At 41.9% G+C, this 20,485-nt stretch overlaps 1 protein-coding gene across 3 annotated transcripts in view; it reads left to right on the top strand.

Annotated features, from left to right (window-relative positions):
• FYN (FYN proto-oncogene, Src family tyrosine kinase) overlaps positions 1 to 20,485 on the top strand; it is a 316,221-nt gene that overhangs the window by 55,224 nt on the left and 240,512 nt on the right. The window lies entirely within an intron of this gene.

Below are 20,485 nucleotides of genomic sequence, written 5' to 3'. Positions count from 1 at the left end.
ATCCTGTAAACATTAAACACAGCCCTTCATGAGCATGAGCATTAATGTTAAATGAGTTTATAAGTGGTGTATGGTAGATTAACTATATCTTGAATTGTCAATGTGGTTAGCAAATTAACAGCAACGTTTTAAAGCATTGTTCATTCAAGTCAAGCCTGTGATCCATGCAATGTATTAATTAAAATATTGGCAGTGTATTCATTCCCATATAGAATATTGTATGATGATTAAACGGCAGTAGTATGGTGAAAATGATTTGGTTTTTCCAGTAATTATTCACTTATGATACCGAGCTCATTTTAGAGCCATGTTTACAATGAAACCAGCAAGCTTTTTTTTTCTTTAATTAATTACTGCATTTGTGATAATGTTGTCTCAAGCCTCAAATGGTATTTACTACTCATGTTATATCTGCTCTCCAGGCTTGTTTCTCTTTTACATTTTTACATATCTTCCCTGGCACACCACAGTAGTAATTTAACATAAGAATTAAAGCACACAAATACCTTGACTTCAGGATGTCCAGCGCAGGTCACATGACACGGCCATGTTGCTTTTCCCAAAAAGACTGTCAGAGTCCTCAGAATTTCACTGGGGTTTTTATTGCCTTATACACCAGGGCTGTAGAGTCGGAGTCGAGGAGTCAGAGCAATTTTTGGGTATCTGGAGTTGGTGGTTTCATAAATTAAGGAGTTGGATTTGGATGATTTTTGTACCCACTCCATAGTCCTGCAAGCGCTGTGGAGTCGGCATTAAGGAGTCCGAGTCATGGCAATTTTTGGTACCTGGAGTCAGTCAGTGGTGTCGTAGACTGAGCAGTCGGATGTTGGCGTCAGATGATTTTTGTACCAACTCCACTGCCCCATACACATCATCTACAGCAAAATAATGTATGATCATAGTGTTACTTTAGTACTAAGTGGGCCAGAAGTATTTTAAAACACGGACACCATAAAAGCACTTAAAGGACCACTGAGGTGATTAATGTTGATATTCTGCTATGGTCACTGATGTAATAAAAATGTAAGAAATAAAGAATAAAATCCTCATTGTACTTTGTGTCAAGATAATTCTAAGCTATACCACTTTTCAGTATCTGACAACTCCTCAGCAGTTCCTTGGCGGTGCAGTGGTAATGACTACCATTATGTTTACTGCACATACTACTTTGATGCCTTGTTTAGACCTTTCTCAGGCAGGCTATAGAAGATAAGCCCATAAAGCTTACAATGAACAGTTTTGCTGGTGTTGCTTACCAATACAGTTTGATAGCTGATGAGTTGCATCTGAAGGCAGATATATTTTTCATGCAGTTTACTTGAACACCTTGCTGACCCATTCTGTGAGTTTGTGTTACCGGTTGTTTTGTGTTTGACTTGTTACTGCTCCAAGATGTTTTCACTTCACAGTAACTGAACTAGTATTGCAAGACTAGCAAGGTAGAAACTTGACAAACTGATATGATGGAACGGTGGGAACCTATGACATTGTCATGCTGACAACTAATGAACTCTTCAGTGTGACCCATTCTGCTTCAAATGTTTGACTTTTGAGATTCCATGACTGTTTGCTTGACTTTTTTGCACCTGCATACACATTCATTACAAGTGAAGCTAACATAGTTTTGCTTTTGTGATATATCTTTTTTATATCAAATACATCTCTTGTTTTTCAGCAGTGACTGAAAGTGAAAGTCATCTTTTCATGTAACAATAAACTTAAACTGGTAAATGGTAAATCATTGCAACCAAAACAACTGCTGCAGTAAGATTGGGGTAATACTCATAGCTGGTACCACAGCATAGCCATTTCTCAGGACCTATATGGGTCTGTTCTGCACATTCCACTATGTGTTGCTTCTAAAATGTTATTCATAAAATCAATCCAATACTGACCGATTTCAGACATATACAAATTGATTAAACATGCTTGAATAGGTTATGCCAGTTGGTGAGTGTGTGGCCACCTTTACACCTGCATGCAGCAATAGATTGTGTAGCATGTGACTTCTGATTGTTCCATTGTAAGGTTGGCATTTACTACTCACATCTCCATCTTCTAACAAGATATATATATATATATATATATATATATATATATATATATATATATATATATATATATATATATATATATATATATATATATATATATATATATATAGGCAGTGCTATTTCTAGCTTCTCCAAGTATATAAATAACCAAGAGATTGTATAAGAATAACCAAGAGATTGGTTCAATCTGATGTTACAGTGAAGCACCTGATGGTACAATGAAGCATGAGCACATGCTACATGTTTCCGATATTTAACCCTTCATCAGCTGGGCTGGTGATCTTCAGAGAACATATGTGATCCTGCTAGCTTGGCTTGGATTTATGATTGACATTGTCTGTTGTTCAGGCTGATCCCAGAGAGTGTTGCCAATCCTTTCCACCTAATAGCAGACAGTTATGGATAAACCAGGATATCTGTTCTCTGATGATCTGTAGCCCTTGAGATCTTAGTAAGTCCAGCCTTTTGTCTTTTTAAATAAAGGCCAACAAAAAAATGGGGCATGGATAGATGAGCTTCTGGCAGTAGCTTATGAACCCAGCCATGGTTACATAATGTGCTGAATAAACGTGTGACCTGACTGTGCAAGTCATTTATCAAATGCTCACTTGTTAACTTGGATTAGTTTCACTTTTGTAATTTTCTGTTACTTGATAGTACAGTACTTTGTGTGCCCCTCTTGATTATGTCTGTGAGAAGCATTGCGTGTATTATATACATGATCATATATCATATACATGATCATGTAATAGTGATGTCATTTCATGTCCGAGCATCTCTTTCCAGTCTATCAGAGTCTGTGTACAATACCTGACCTCCGGACCAGCCCAGAGATCCCTGTGCCAGAGCACTGGAGCATGACGACAATTGTGCATGACTTTGATGCTGGCACAGTGTGCAGTGACCTCTTCACTTGTTCTGCTTTACATTTGTAAACACATGTTTGAAAGTTAAGTCACTTGACGTATTTATTTAGAAGAGTTTCTATTGTCCTTCTTGCAGGGAGCAGTCCAGCTGCACTAGATACATAAAGAACAAAGAACTGTTTTCATGCGTTTAAAAATTATTAAAACAGCTACCTTGTTTTATGAAACCTGTTTCCATACATGGAATCTTGTTTAGGAATAACAGGGTAAGATTTTCTTACAAACAGAAGTTAATAAGTGCCACGCAGCTCCAGTAAGATTCGTCTAGTTAGACGAATGTTTGGATGTGATACACGGCGGGGAACGGAGGATTCTTGAGGACTGGCGTGGGACAAGATGTCTGCAGAGGGCCAGTCGAAGCCCCAGGTAAGTGACAGTTTTTGTTATTATAAAGCTCTACAGAACTCCTTTAAGCACAGCAGAGCCCATATCAGCCGAGGAAGTTGAGTACATATTATTCAGGCGCTGGGCAGTTGGGCGCAGGGCGAGCTGAATGACCGCTCTCCCTGCTGCTGCTAAACTCCCTGGCAGCATTAAATAGTATGCCCTCTCCGAGTTGGAGCAACTTGGAGGAAGATGTAATTCAGGGTCTGGCGATCGGGCAGCATAGCATTGCTGCTATGATGGCGCCTAGCTTCGCCTCTGGGCACCGAAATGAACTGTTTTGCAGGAAGTTGGCCTTCACTACTGCGAGTACTGCTGGCGATTTGTTCTGGTTGGTTGAGACTGCTGATTATTTGAGTTTCAGATAACTGGGACTTTACTGTATCCATATGTCTGGGTTGTGCATGCACGTCCTTTCATGTCTAGGAATAGCGCTGGTGATAGACAAGGCAGAATTTTGTGTTGAGTGGAGAATTCTCTGAAGATGCAAATCTCTGCTCACATAGGACATGGCAGTGGTGACTAGCGTAACAAATCACTAGCTGTTGATCAGTCAACTACAGCTTATTAATCAACACAGATGCTTGCTAATTTATCTGTAGCTTGATACTTTGATTTTCCATTTGCGCTTCCATTTCCCATGTGAATGGAAATTTGCATCTTAAGTTAATCTTCTGCACAAAAGCTGTGAGACCCCACTGAATGAACTTGCTACATATTTGTCAGTAAAGCTTTTTTTTTTTTTTAGTCAATATGTTTGTGAGACCCTGACATACATTAATGTAAGTATACAGATCTGATTAGAAATTCTGATTTATGAAAGAACATGACAGCAAACTATCATTGTAAACAAACAAAAGGTTTTGTTTAAAGTGTACCCCAAGGCAGTTCTTAATGTAAAAAAAAAAGGACACAGAGACATGTACACATCTGAAAGTCACCCCCCCCCCATCCCCCGAGTTTGGTGACAAGCAGATGGGGATGTGGAGAAGGGCATGGGGAGGCCACTCTTCACAAGACTCTGATCCTCCTTCAGGCTTGGAAGGAGGAAGCATCAAAGTCATGTGAATTGTGGTGTGGACTGCAACCATGTGACCTCCCCATGCCCTCCTCCACTACATGAGGTCTGCAGTGTGTTGTGCGGCATAATCCAGGTTTCTGAAGTAGGAAGCCCAAATTCAAACAGCAACAATAATTATTATGTTAAAAGGTGGTAGTCTAATTGGAGTTCATTAAGTTTGCCAGATCATGGTATCCTCCTTACTCAGAAACATTTGCTTTAACTGATAGCTAACACAGTACAATACTGTATTACTGTGAATGAAAAATAGTGGTAAAAATGTTTCTGTACCGTGTTAGCCAAACAATATATGTATACCTTTTAATGGCTAACTGATAAAGTTAAATAATGCAAGCTTTCTGGGATCTAGTCCCCTTCGTTAGGCATATTTCTAGATGTTAGCTGTAGTAAAACACTGATGCAGGGAAGCTGCATGAAGATGGCAGTTGTACTGGTTGCTGTTTAGCAGTTAGATGTCAGGTGAAATAAAAGGTATTACTTTTACAAGACTTTGTTTTTTTCTACCTACATATATGTGAATGAAAAACTAATAATACTGACCACACTGACAATGTAGATTTGTAAAGTAAGATGATCCATAGTCCTTTTCAATATCACACTAATCCTTGAAAATGCTTTAAAATAATGGTAATGTGAGCATTCTCAGAATAGGCATCTAAAATGATCCAATTAACGTTAACTTGTGTTAATCATGACTTGGTGTCACAGTCATATAATTTGATGAACATTGTCCTTGGATAAATTATTCTCTGTAATCAAGGGCTTCCAAGTATCACATGTATATAGAAGGACAAATTTTACGTTAGCGTTAACAGAGTCTAATTTTGAGGTTTTCATATATTTTATTTTGGAAGGTTACCAAGCATTTTGGCTCCCAATTACAGAGGCTCGTGAATTGATGCCTTAGGGTAATTCTAAATGTAAGATGGCCAGATATTTTAACAAATAAGATTTGTTGCAAATAAAAACAGAGTATAGAAACTGACATTCAAAAGAGGAAGTGGAATTGGATAGGACATACTCTATGCAAACTAGTAGTAGAGCCATAGAATAAATAGTTCTGGATTGGAAGCCCCAAGGCTCTTGGAAACAAGGCCAGCCACAGATGACTTGGAAAAGAAAAGTACAGATAGATGCTAGGGGTGCTGGGAAGGCAGAAGTGAAGGCCTTAACCAAAAATAGACATTTCTCTAACATTCTAAATTGCCCTATACTCCAGTTGGGGCAAAAGAAATGGCAGAAAGGCAAGTAATTAAGCATTATAGGTTAAGGCTTTGTTTCCATGCAGCGCAGAGCCCCGTGGCTCTGCACTGCTCGTCACTCCAGGCGGGGGGGGGGGGGGCAGAGCTTGCAATCCCATTCATTATACTTAATGAGATTGCGGGCTGAAGTCCCCCGAAATGCAGGCAACCATGCACGGCAATTCGGCAGTGAATCGCCAGGCATGAATGGAAACGGCAGACAGTGCAGTCTATGTACTGTCTGCTATCCCTGCAATCAAGTTTCCATAAGCGCGCCTGAAAGTGCGCTATATGGAAATGAGCCCTAAGGGTGAGTGTGTTTTAAGAATGTGGTGCTATACCTTGCAGCATGAAGCACTTTTTTATGACAGTTAACGTACGTATTTAGCACAATAACATACAGTTGTGAATCAAGGTCACTACTTGCAGAAGTTTGGTCTGTATTTCTGTTCCTGCAGCCCGAAGTAGTTCTGTTTTTGCTGTTACCGATGTTTAGTTGATTTAAAAAGCATAATATTTTCTATATAAAACTGATAAAGTATGATGCCATTTTAAAGAAGAACTAGATAAAAGCAAAGGTTATGGTACTAGCGCATCATTTGGCAATGTTACTGTGATGCTTTTTAGATCATTGAGCACAGCAGCTGAAGACTTCAGAGGTAATTCAAGACTTCAGAGGTAATTCAAGATTAGCCTATTACTGTAATTACTGTAATAAGCCTGTTTCCAAACACTTCAGTACATTCCTTATTCAGTTTTTCTTAAAGGACTACTGTAGGGGGGTTAGGGAAAAAGAGTTGAACTTACATGGGGCTTCTAATGGTCCCCCGCAGACATCCTGTGCCCGTGCAGCCACTCACTGATGCTCTGGTCCCCGCCTCCGGTTCTCTTTTGGAATTTCCGACTTTAAAGTTGGAAAACCACTGCGCTCCTCGCTCCCACTGACGTCACCAGGAGTGTATTGCGCAGGCCCAGTATGGTCTGCACCCGAGCAGTACGCTCCTGGTGACGTCAGCGGGAGCGAGGACACGGCTGCGCAGGTGCAGTGGTTTTCTGACTTTAAATTCCGAAATTCCAGAAGTGAACCGGAGGTGGGGACTGGAGCATCGGTGAGTGGCTGCGCGGGCACAGGACGTCTGCGGGGGACCATTAGAAGCCCCATGTAAGTTCATCTCTTTTTTTTTTCCCCCTACCCCCGTATAGTAGTCCTTTAAGTTCTCTCCTAGTAGATATTTTCTTACCTTATCCACAAACTGCCCTTTAATAATATTTAGAATAATTGTGACAGTATTTTTTCACGTATGTTTTGGTACTTTTTTTTCCAGAGTTCTGGGAAAAAAAATTAAACAGAAGAGAAGAAATGATCTCCTCGTAGGAGAAAAAACAAATTAAATAAAGGCCATAGCCCCCATTAAGTTTTTTCCTAATTGATATCTTCACACATTATCAATAAGATACCCTAGCAAGCAAGAAAATGCAAGAAAATACTAATTTTCACAGTACTTTTTTGCCTATTTTTTGTGTGTGCAGAGTGCTAGAAACTTATTTTAAACAGAAGATAGAACTTTATCTCCAAGAAGAAAACTTAAGAGAAATACTGTAAATGAATTGAATCAGAGCCCTAGGCAATTAACTTTTTCTCCTACGTTTTCTTCTAATTTTTCATCTTCTGTTTAAAACAACTTTTCAGCACTTGGTAATTGAAAAAAAATATCAAAAGTAGGTGAATAGGTCTAAATTATTCTTGAGTATTTTCTCGCTTGCTTGTGGCTTAAAATGGCATTTTATTGATGAAGTGTAAAAATATCACCTAGGAGAAAACTCAAGAGAAAACGTTAATATCTTCAGAGCTGCCATTTTACTGGTTTTTATTTTCTCCCAGGCAGTGGTGCCTGGGAGACATCTCGAGCTCACTCCAACCTGAATTATCACAAATTCTTTCTGTTTTAGGAAAGCAAACTTTTGTTTTTCTTAACATCTTAGTAAGGGGGCTTTTAGGACTATTGTAGTCCCTTACACACCCCAATGAGTTCTGGGTCACCATGAGCTTGCTGGTTAGTCTGTGCCTCTCGGATTTACAAGCCCTACTCCATAGAGCCAAATTAATCCATGCCATGCACTGATGAGGATCAAACAATCCGAAACAGTCTGTATGCATGTTGGATTATTATGGCTTTGTACATATTAACAAGCTGACACATCATTGCATTCCAGCGGTTCTGGAGGTGTGTTTAGCTTCTAAGGGTACAATGATTAATTTGCATATATTCAGCAGTGGTGCCTGGGAGACATCTCGAGCTCACTCCAACCTGAATTATCGCAAATTCTTTCTGTTTTAGGAAAGCAAACTTTTGTTTTTCTTAACATCTTAGTAAGGGGGCTTTTAGGACCATTGTAGTCCCTTACACACCCCAATGAGTTCTGGGTCACCATGAGCTTGCTGGTTAGTCTGTGCCTCTCGGATTTACAAGCCCTACTCCATAGAGCCAAATTAATCCATGCCATGCACTGATGAGGATCAAACAATCCGAAACAGTCTGTATGCATGTTGGATTATTATGGCTCTGTACATATTAACAAGCTGACACATCATTGCATTCCAGCGGTTCTGGAGGTGTGTTTAGCTTCTAAGGGTACAATGGTTAATTTGTATATATTCAGCAGTGGTGCCTGGGAGACATCTCGAGCTCACTCCAACCTGAATTATCGCAAATTCTTTCTGTTTTAGGAAAGCAAACTTTTGTTTTTCTTAACATCTTAGTAAGGGGGCTTTTAGGACCATTGTAGTCCCTTACACACCCCAATGAGTTCTGGGTCACCATGAGCTTGCTGGTTAGTCTGTGCCTCTCGGATTTACAAGCCCTACTCCATAGAGCCAAATTAATCCATGCCATGCCCTGATGAGGATCAAACAATCCGAAACAGTCTGTATGCATGTTGGATTATTATGGCTCTGTACATATTAACAAGCTGACACATCATTGCATTCCAGAGGTTCTGGAGGTGTGTTTAGCTTCTAAGGGTACAATGGTTAATTTGCATATATTCAGCAGTGGTGCCTGGGAGACATCTCGAGCTCACTCCAACCTGAATTATCGCAAATTCTTTCTGTTTTAGGAAAGCAAACTTTTGTTTTTCTTAACATCTTAGTAAGGGGGCTTTTAGGACCATTGTAGTCCCTTACACACCCCAATGAGTTCTGGGTCACCATGAGCTTGCTGGTTAGTCTCAGGGCCGGATTTGTACTTTTTTCCACCCTAGGCCCAGTATCACCGACCGCCCCCCCCCCCCCCCTCCCGCATTTTTTTCGACACTGCCTACCAACACTTAACTTTAAAATAAACCACAAAATGTTGGTTATTTATTATTAATTAAACTTATAGTTTATTTAAATAACAGGAAAAAAACAGCAAGACGTTTAAAATATGGAGGAAGCCCCTGGTAAGTAAATTAAAACTTTTCCCCCTGTCTCTGGGATACTTTAAAGGAAAAAGATTTATACTTACCTGGGGCTTCCTCCAGCCCCCAGTAACCGGTTTGCTTGATCACCACCATTTTCACACAATGAAGCTGCAATCCAGCCCAGTCGCACACCAGAGTGCATGGCCCTGGCGAAATACAGGTAGTCCTCGGTTAACGAACGAGATAGGGACTGTCGGCTCGTTCTTAACCTGAATCCGTCCTTAAGTTGGGACTACCTGTTCTGCTGCCATTTTTATTGCAGAGTAGGCGCAGCGGAAGGTAAATAGAGGACATCTCACCCGTTCCATGGCTGTAGAAGGTCCCAGCGTGCTGCCTGGAAGCTGCACGGCCCGTCCTCTCGCTCCATCCACTGTCCTCCTGGCGGCTTCACATGTGTGGCGTAATGACGCATCAGGAGGCGCCGCCACTAGGGGGCTTCTCCTGATTGCGTCATTATGCGACGCATGTGAAGCCACCGGGAGGACAGTGGACGGAGCGAGAGGACGGGCCGCGCAGCTACCAGGCAGCACGCTGGGACCTTCTACAGCCATGGAACAGGTGAGATGTCCTCTATTTACCTTCCGCTGCGCCAACTCTGCATTAAAAATCACAGCAGAACAGGTAGTCCCCGGCGGCGTAACATCATCGAGGCGGGTCGGCGGGCGCACGTAAGTAGGGCGTTCGTAAACCGGGGACTACCGGTACCCTTCAGAGCATTTTGTGCAAGCAGTTACAGTTAGCAAAATGGGCTGCGCAAAACATTCCCTGTCCGCACACACGCTGTAAAGTGCGATACAGAGAGTGTGGGCTGGACAGGGCAGACCATTAGGGGACTACATTCAGCAAAGACAGGATGGGGGCTGGTAAGAAGCCCTCAGCATATATAATTACCTTACTAGTATACATTAACACATAACATTTAGCTTCTAAAGGGGAGGGGGCCCTCCCCTCAGTAAATATCACCCAGGTATTGTCATTCATCATTTTACATTTGATTATCCTGTTCACAGTCAGGAACACTGAACACACAGATATCATCATGCTGCAGGCCTGCAGCAGAAAAAACTTACAGTCAGTGCTGCAGTCACAATTTCACAAATCTATCTGCAGCCAGCCAGCCAGGAATGTGCGCAGCAGAAAATTAGCTAAGGGGCCAGTGGGTCTAGTTCTGCCAGAGCGCCTGCACACTGAGGCTCTCATATCCATCAGCCCAGCGGCACCACCGCGAGACCTCCCCTAGACTCACTGCTGGCCAGCGCTGTGCGTGCCTGTGATGATTCAGTGACGTCATGTCACTGAGTGATTGACAGCGGGGGCGCCCTATTGAAAAGATGCGCTCTCCCAGCCGCAAGTTTGAAGCTGCCTGCTGGGACTCGAGAGAGAGCAAAAGTCTGCCTACCTTGTACTGACCAGCGGCGGCTGGTGAGGTGAAGACTGCCACAGTGCCACTGCCAGATGCTGATGCTGCAGGCAGCCGGCTCGCTCTGCTCGAGTCCAGGGCAGGGCGCACACCACACCATATTTGGCAGACAGCCAGGCCAGCATCGCATCATTCGCATGGGCATCATGATCTCCTCAGTCCTCCTCTGAGATCCCGCCCCCTGTGTAGCCAGGCAACCGCAGCCGCTCCCATGATCCCACCCTGCCTTGCCTCTGCTCGCATCGCACACAGAGCAGAGCGGCAAGCGCGGGGCGGGCGGCTGCGGACACTAGCGGGCGGCTCAGCTGACAGTGACAGGTGCAGTGCAGTCAGTTAGTTAACCTGTCACCCGCGGCCGCCCCATGGAAGGTAGTATATTTAATTCGCCCTAGTCCTGTGCCTCAGGTGCCTTTCCACAAATCCGGCCCTGGTTAGTCTGTGCCTCTCGGATTTACAAGCCCTACTCCATAGAGCCAAATTAATCCATGCCATGCACTGATGAGGATCAAACAGTCCGAAACAGTCTGTATGCATGTTGGATTATTATGGCTCTGTACAAATTAACAAGCTGACACATCATTGCAATCCAGCGGTTCTGGAGGTGTGTTTAGCTTCTAAGGGTACAATGGTTAATTTGCATATATTCAGCAGTGGTGCCTGGGAGACATCTCGAGCTCACTCCAACCTGAATTATCGCAAATTCTTTCTGTTTTAGGAAAGCAAACTTTTGTTTTTATTTAAACATCGTTAGTACCGTGACCTGATTTTTTTTTTCTTCCTCCTGTAACCAGCATTCACATACAGCATGTTTTTTTGTTTTTTTCAGTTTTTACTCCAGTTCACATCTATACATCCGCCACATGTTGGTTGCACTAGCAGTATAACTCACACATTCACCACACACTAAACTTGCACACTGTCATCCCCACATTTCTACCATACAATACATCTGCTCCACCTCTCTGACACCTTTACTGCCTGTTAGTCACATTCTCACTGTGATCTGTATGCAAGACAATGCACATCCCCCACTCATACCAGCCAAGCTTGCAAAAGCACCAATACCATACTAAAGCATACTCTGCAAAAACTGTGCAGCCACTGAATCTGAGAGTTGACCACCATATTGCACAGGCACAGATCTAGAGCTGATCATTTTGCTAATGTTTTCCATGAGGAGAATTCATGGGGGAAAAAAGACATGACAAGTAAATGTGAAGTCTCTGATTGGCTAGTTGTTATCATGTCTCATTTCTGCATACTGTTGTAGCCTACGCAGGAATATGAAGTGGGACATCATTACATGGTCACTACCAGCCAGTCAGAGATGTATGAATCAGTCACCTGACTAACCTTGAGGACAATCTCTGTGGAAGTAAATGATCTGAATGTTTGCGTGCCTCACAGGACTCTGAAAATGTCCTTCCCTTTTATTATTTTCCCCTGTGATTTCTCTCCGCTTTGATGTTGTAAATAATGCAGCATTTTTATTTCACAGTGACATAGAAAACTGTTTTATATACAGCCTGGAGTTTATGATGACATTTACAGAATCTAACAGAAAACAAACCCAAATATCTAACATCTTTATAAATACTCCCCATTCTGCAGAAGTTCTGAAAATACTAAAGCTCTTGTAGTACACAGAGAAAAGCAAACAGCATTTATGAATACTCTGACATTTATAACATTAAACCTGAAATGTTGCTGTATTTGGCAGAACATAAGTTCTGATATGTCTGCATCTTTATATAGATGTTGGAGATTGTGAGCCTCTGTTACGGTCTATGAATGATGTGATAGGTTTAGTGATCTTGGTAAAACAATGCCTAATAGCAACAAATAAATACAAGAAATAAAAATGAGGTGTCTCTTGTTAAGCTGGAGCGACCACAATGGCTAAGTGAGAGAACATCATTGCAGCTCAGTTGGGGCTTTTCACTAAATTCTATCTCTGAGGGTAACATCGTCTATATGCAAAGCGGGCCCAAACTCTTGCTCAGCACATAATGAGTTTTTATTTCACATATAGGCTATCATTCATGAACAGGCTGTCGGTAAAGAGAATTAGTGCGGGAAAACACCGCTAGCGAATTTTTAGACTTCTGGGTGGGCATTCATAAAGATGTATCCATGTGCGGAAGCAGTGCGGAGATTCCCCGAGCTAAGCTGGCGGTAGGCAGGCGGAGACACGGAAGCTGCAGAGTTGATACATTTCTCCGTGTTCCGCTCTACTGCAGCTGCCTGGGAGGTCTGTGTCTCCATTCACTTACATTGGTATCGCCACATCAGAGGGAGCGGTACTTCCCGACCTCACACCGCTTGCGGTGATCTTCATGAATGAACATTTTGCTACATTTGTACCGATAATCACCGCACAAGGCGGTGATTTATCACTCTGCTCGGTAGTGTCATTTTTCCATGCGGAAAGAGGCTTTATGAATGCTGACTTTGCCGAGTGGTCAGTAAAGTCAGCTGTTTTAAGCATTTCCGCATGCGGAAATGCTTTATGAATGATAGCCATAGTTGCTGAAGAAATGAACATCTCTGTGTTCTGTGTTTGTTTTGGCACATAAACCTGACTAATTAGCTCTATTCAGCAACTGTGAATAGACTGCAGAAGAGCCAGTTCACACCTGAGCTGATGCAAAATGGGCACGGTACGCCCTGTCCATTTTGCATCCACTCTTAGCAACATATTCCAGCTCGTCCGACTCGCTCGCGATTGCCACTTGCATGTCCTGCGGCTGATCGCCGCCGCTTGATCTCTTTGTACTCCACCCAGCAGCTGGCAGAAGCATAGTGCTCTCCATAGGATGCAATAGACCAATTCTCCCTAGAAACAGGGAGAATTTTCTTTGGTCCACCATGAACCAATGAGAATTCTCCCTGTTGCTGAGGATTCCCATTGGTCTTTTGCAATCCAATAGAAATTCTCATGCTTCTGCCGACCACTGTATGAGGGACTAAGGGGAGACAGTTGGCGGTAGGACGTGTGAGTATTACGTCACAGCAGCAATCAAGCAGGCAAAGACGACGCAGCAACTAGCCTAGTGAGAATGGACACTATGTGTTCTCATAGGCTTTCATTGTTCTCATAGTGTTCTCATAGTACTTTTTTTTAACAAGTGGGAATCGGCTATTACCCTTTTCAGTGCCTTCTGCAAAAGTGAAACAAAAAAAAAACTGCAGGTTTTTTTTTTAGCATTTCCATACATTTTTAGGATTTATTTTTTTTTATCCATAAAGGTTAACATGCTGTAGCTAATCCTTGAGAGAAGAGAGGAATTTCTAATCTAATTCTGAGTTTAGTAGTACTTAAGTTGCTGAATATTAAGACTAAAATCTTCTGATATTAACCACTTTACTTGAACCACATATGTTAAAGTATGAAGGGTGGCTTCAAAACGTCAAATGATCGATTAATAGCAGAAACAAAATTTATAAACTGGTTCATAGCTGTGGACAAGGGCTTGAATAAGGACAAAAACATTTTATATTGGCATGAGGCTGATGATATTTGAACTTTTTCTCAGCCTATATAGCTGAACTTGTGAACTCAGAATTTACAATACCTCTGTGTCAGTCCAACTCCCAGGTCTGTGAGCATGGAGTAAACAAGGATCCTTCTCTCTACTAACAACCCCTCACTCCATTTAGATGTTCTGTTTTAATTAAGGCATCTTAATGACATGTATTTATGCTTGAAAAAAAATCTGTTTTCCCTTTTGATGTTGCATGTATATAGCTGTCTGTACCACCAGCCTGCAAACTAACAGGATGTAAGCCCGACGAAGGCTGCCAGGCCGAAACCTTGCTTATTCTTATTAATTTTTACTTAGCCAATTAATGGTATCATCCTGATTTAAAACTTCTTACATATGTTAAAATAAGTGATGCAAATTTTCAGTCATATGGCTGATTATTATTATTAATGATTGAGATTGAGTGACTGCTACCACCTGATTGCTCAGTGCATCAGTTCAGCCATGTAGCAGAAAGTTTTAGCAGTTAATCTCTTGTACTCTTCTTCATACACATGAATTCATACAACACAAATTCAGGAGATTTCTCTGCTAAGTATGTGAGGGTGGATCAGTAAATCTCAGGCCTAGCATGCTTTCAGCTATCGTGCACCAAAGGACTTCTAATATGTAATTGGGTCATATTCTGCATAAAATGTATTACACATTTTGAACTTCCTAACTTCAATGAAGTGAATCATGTTTTTAGTAGATATTAGGGCTGACTTATTAAGACGGGTTCAAACAAAAGCCAGGCACTTACACAGAATAGCTTCATCATGTGAATAAATTGAATGTTTAATGAAAGGATTCAAATGCTTTGCACAATTACAGCATCTTTTTTGCATTGCATTGTAATTCCCTCTCGATGCCTTGGTATATCAACCTCATTGAGTATTGGGCTGGATTTATTAAGAAAAGTTCAGGGAAAACTGAAGCAAAAGTAGAGCAGCTCTCTATCTTGACCAATCAGAATGATTGTTTCATGTAAATGGTGATTCCAGTATAGTAAAATTGCTGCAAACAGAGATAAGTGTTGCAGAGGTCTTTTGCAATTTAATATTATTCAGATTATATATTATTCCCATTAAATCTGCAGCCAGCCAAGAAATGTCCACCTAGCTGCTGAAGTAGGGTGATGCACAAGGCAACATCTGGAGTAATCCAGCTACTGGCAGCTATGTAAATCCTTGTGTGCAGCCCCAGATGAGAGGAATCCACCAGATACTTACTTAAATGTGAATATCAAGAATTTATTTATGACCTTAACAATGGTCAACTGGTAACTTCTCAACCAGTACTAACTTTCAACACAAATATATATTCTCTTCACATAAACATATCAGTACAATCTTCACAGCCGATGCACCTGTAAAAAGCTGTGGAATAAAAATTCAGGTTACTTTTTACATATAATTGAGCTACAACAGATCTTCCTACTATCTCTTACAATCTCCAACCACTACTCAATACAACACTTATTATCACAGTACCATAGGCTTTTATATATGGGCTTGGGAAAGGACAGGTCTACTGAGCAACTTCAGTTCTATACAGTCTCAGTCCCTTGATACCAAGTCCAAGCTATATTGCTCAGCAAAACCTTCAGATGGGGTTAGTTTCTCTTTAATATGGTACTGACACAGCGCTCACTTTTCTTTAGTTGGTTTAAGGCACCGGAATAATTTCCACTCTTTTGGCTCAGAGGATTTCTCATGCTCTCTTTCTATATACTGTGGCCCCAATATAATAAAATAACCAAATAAAATAGAAATAATGAAATAAACGGATAAGGAATAAAATACATATGCATGTGCAGTACGGTCAACTGGCTGACGAGAACGGCTGCGAGGGAGCGATCTGCGTGGAGGGGGCTGGAGGAAGCCCCAGGTATGTATAAAACTTTTGCCTCCTTTCGTCTCAGGTTTACTTTAAATAGAACCAGAGATGAAGTAAAGTAAAGCTTTTATTCATACCTGGGGCTTCCTCCAGCCCCATACGCATGGTTCGCTCCCACGCTGCCGTCCTCCGCTGCCTGTATCCGCCAGCATTGGGTCCCGTAGTTTCGGCCAGTTGGCTAGTCGGCGTCAGCACGCAGCCAATTGTCCGCATCACAGGGGCTCCTTCCATACCCATACGCATGCGGCTCCATACTGCGCAGCCGCATGCGTAAGGGTATGGAGGGAGCCCCTGTGCATGCGTACAATTGGCCGCGTCCGCCGGAAGTGATGGGACCCGGTACCGCCGATAGAGGAAGCGGAGGATGGCGGCGTGGGAGCGATCCAGGCTTATGGGGCTGGAAAAAGCCCCAGGTATGTACAAAATCTTTTTTCATTTTCCCTCTCTGGCCGTCTCTGGTTCCCTTTAAGGCTGGATTCACTCTGTGTGTTTTGCATAATGCATGCATTATAACCACTTACTGCACCAGGTGCAGTATAATCACGGCCTGGGAAAACTTGAAGTTCCAGGGCCGTGAACATTAATCTTCAGCGGTGGGCGGCCGCCACGCGCGCTCCCGTCGTGTTCGCTCCCGTCGACGCCCGTTAGCGGGTATATGAATGAATGGAAACACAGTTCCCATTCATTGATCTAAGTCCCCATATCAATGAACTCTGGCATGTATGAGATGCCTGCGTCATTGTATCTTCTGTTGTTGCAGTGTCACGCATTACTTCCTATTCACGTACTTACATACACAAATCGGAAATAATGCACAAGGACACCTTGTGGTCAAATAGTAAAATTACACCTACCGTATTTTTCAGACTATAAGATGCACTTTTTCTCCCCCAAAAGTGGGGGAAAAAGTAGGTGCATCTTATAGTCCGAATGTACATCCATGTGTCCCTCCAAAAGCAGATTCACGAATGGGGACGTCGCGTCCACTCTCTTCTCTCTTCCAGGCTATTATCCAATCAGGTGGGGGGCACTGTCCCCGACCTCCAATCACAGCCACCCTCTGCCTCCTTTCCTTTCCTGATTGGCCACGATGGTCCCGCCGCAGTGGGCTGAAACCAGAGAGGCAATGCACAGATTCACTGCACCGATGTCAGCCACCATCAGCGGTGAAAACCTTTGGATGGGGCGGACAGGGCTTACGCGGACGCACTGAAAAAGACCAGGCTCGTGCCAGAGCCACCTATGCAGCATGTCAGCTGATAACATCAGCGGGGACAAAGCCTGTGATTATTACTTGCTTGCAGGAAAGGTAAGATAGGAGGATGCAACACTCAGAGCTGTGTAATGCTGGGAATACACGTTTCGTTTTTGCCTTCGTTTTAGCCTTCGTTTCGATTGTGCCTTTTGTCCTTTTCGTTCCCGAAATAATCGAACGTACGGTTAATATCACCACCCACGGTTTCGTTTTTTTTTTTCGATTCTGATGGTTTCGCTTTTCCAATGATCGAAGGCTGCAAAGAAACGAAACGAAAATCCCTTTTTACAGGGACGGACTAACATAAACGAACATATAATCGATCTGAACAGCCATCAAGCCTACCAATGGCTCGATTAGATGGATAAAGAGAGATAATATCAAACATGTTCGATCACTAGTCGTTCGTTTTTGGGGTCTATTAATCGAAACTATAATGAGATTATGACTATTTTCACATAAGTTTTCAACACTCGATTCGTTTACTGAACGAATCGAAGGCTAAAACGAAGGCAAAAACGAAACGTGTATTCCCAGCATAAGTGAGTGCACACTAGTCTGCCCCTGCACTTCCTTCTGGGGGGACACATGGCTGCGCATTGTCAGGGAACAGAGGACACAGTATGGACAGAGGACAGGGGTATGGACAGCAGACAGAAGGGGTGTAGACAGGTGACACAAGGGGATGGACAGATAGAGGACAGGTATGGACAGATGTCACAGGGGCTATGGACAGAGGACACAGGTAGACATAATAATTTTGGGAAAAGGGTCTAGAAGACACCTCTGCACTGTAGATGCACCAGGTTTAGCATATTTTTCCCCCTGTATTTTGCCCTCCAAACCTAGGAGCATCTTATAGTCCGGTGCGTCTTAAAGTCCGAAAAATACAGTAAATACATTTTATTTAATGAAAATACCAACACTTACATCTAAAATTAGCTATTTACCTCCCACACTTTCCCATAGTACCCAAATGTAATAAAAAAAAATTACATACAAAAATACATATTAAAAAAGTTCAGTCCCTAAGGTAACTGTTTATGTATGTCAAGAATGTATATTACTGTTATTTTTTAATTTATGGGCTTCTAATTAGTGGTGGACGCAAAACCGAAACACCTTTATTTTCAAATAATATATTGGCCCCATACATTGTACTAGGGATTTTTTTTTAAATGTTGCAATAACTGAGACAAATGGGCAAATTAAACGTGTGGGTTTTATCCACAGTAGAATGTTTTATTTTAAAACTATAATGGTTTAATATTCCACTCAAAATGCATTTATAAAAAAATAATTCTTAGCATAATTTACCTCCCAAAGAAAGCCTAGTTGGTGGCAAAAAACACAAGATATAGATTATTTTGTTGTGATTAGTAGTGATTAAAGGAATACTATCGATTCACATATTTTTTTCAATTGACACAGGAATTGTTTGGGAAGTGCTGCTAAATACTGGTGTAGACATTTTAGTAGCAACTTCTTTGTTTACTGTTAGCAAAATACATTCAAACTTTACTGACGCCAAAACTGACGGCTGACTGAGCCATGAGGAGAGGGAAAATTCCCCTCACACTTGATCAGTTAACTCTATGGCCTCAATTCACTAAGCTTTATCAAACACGTTATCAAACGTTTACCCATGAGGTAAATTATCAAACGTTTGAAGTGTTGGATAGTATTCCTTTAAGTAATGGGCAAAAGAAAGAGAGGCGTGCTGACAGGTGAGATTTGCTCTGGTCCTAAAGGGGTAAAAAAAAACCTCAGTGGTCAATTGGTTAATGTGTCTGAACTGCAATGGAGTCTGGGCATGGCTGTATAGTCAAAGTCTGCATGCAGCGAGTTAGAATAACGCGATCAGTTACAATGCAGAAATGTGAACAGGCCATAGAATTGTATGGGCAGTAAGTTGACGTAGTATTATTCTGCATTACACAACTGATGCAGTGTGAAAGTAGTCTAAGGCCTCGTTCACATCGTGATACGCCTCCATGCGCATTTGGAAGTGCGTAAGATGTGAGACATTTAGGAATAGCAGAAAGGCATAGACAGCCCTTCTGCCGGCACATCATAGGCACAATGCAGCAGTATGATGCGCTTGCGTACTGCTGCATGGGTTCTGCCCATAAGCGCAGCGCTGACCTATTCACTGTAATAAATGGGATTAGCGGCGCAGATGGCGTGCAATCGTACGTGTTGTGTTCCGATCGCTCGGCAGTCTGCGCATCAAGATGTGAACGTACCCTAACTGTTGAAACCAGTTGCTCTGAGCAGCTGTTCCATATTTGCCAGCTTTCTGTGCAACAATCTTTATAAACTATACCCACTAAGTAGCAGTGATTTATAAGGCATTGGCCTCAATTCTGGTAGGGTTATCAAACAAATTACCTCATGTGAGGTAATTTACCTCACGAGGTAATGAGATTTAGCAATTCTGGTAGGTTTTAGTCATGTTTTACCTCATCAGGTAAATTATGAGGTAATTTACCAAAAATAGCTATTCTCATGGAAATTAGGGGGCATGTTAGCACATGATTTAACGATCAGTTTAAGGGCCCATTCACACTAGAGCGTTTTGCCGGCAATTTCAGCAAAATGCTCAAGCGCTTGCGCTTTTTAACGCAAATCGGCAAACGCAAACGTGTAGACTGCACCATTTTCAGGCGATTTCCCGGCGATCGCGTTTCAGTACTATAGAAGCGCTAAACGCGATCGCGGGAAAATCGCTGCAGTGTCCAGTGATTTTTTTTTCCCGCATTAAATCACAGAAAAATCACACCCGCAATTACCGCCGGCGTTTTCCGCTTTTAAGTGTGAATGGGGCCTAAGACCTGCCTGTACCTGGAGGTAAAGTCATTTTGCATTCTGCAGTTTTAGTGGAGTTCCTATTGCTCTTTTAGTGTCAATCCTATTCAGGTTGTGTAATAGAAAAGAATAGTAGAAATAAAACTCCAAATATTTACTGGATTTTTTTTTTTATAAAGGATGCCTATAAATACACTTTTCATAGGTTGCTACATAATCAAATACACAAAAAGTCTTCCAAAGACTATCCTTACTTATGGAAGACAATTAAAGACTACTATTATTTATTTACTGCATGCTTACCGCTGAAATACCTCATGTTTTACCTCACTTTATGCATGTACCTCGTGTTTTACCTCATGTTCGGAAATCGAGAAAAATCTTTCAGAATTGCTAAAAAAAAAGAGGAAAATACCGCACAAGGCCATTGT

The sequence above is a fragment of the Hyperolius riggenbachi genome, chromosome 4 (assembly GCF_040937935.1).
Source record: "Hyperolius riggenbachi isolate aHypRig1 chromosome 4, aHypRig1.pri, whole genome shotgun sequence".
NCBI lineage: Eukaryota > Metazoa > Chordata > Amphibia > Anura > Hyperoliidae > Hyperolius > Hyperolius riggenbachi.
The sequence above is the reverse complement of the archived record's forward strand: the minus strand, read 5'-3'. Positions and strand labels throughout refer to the sequence as shown.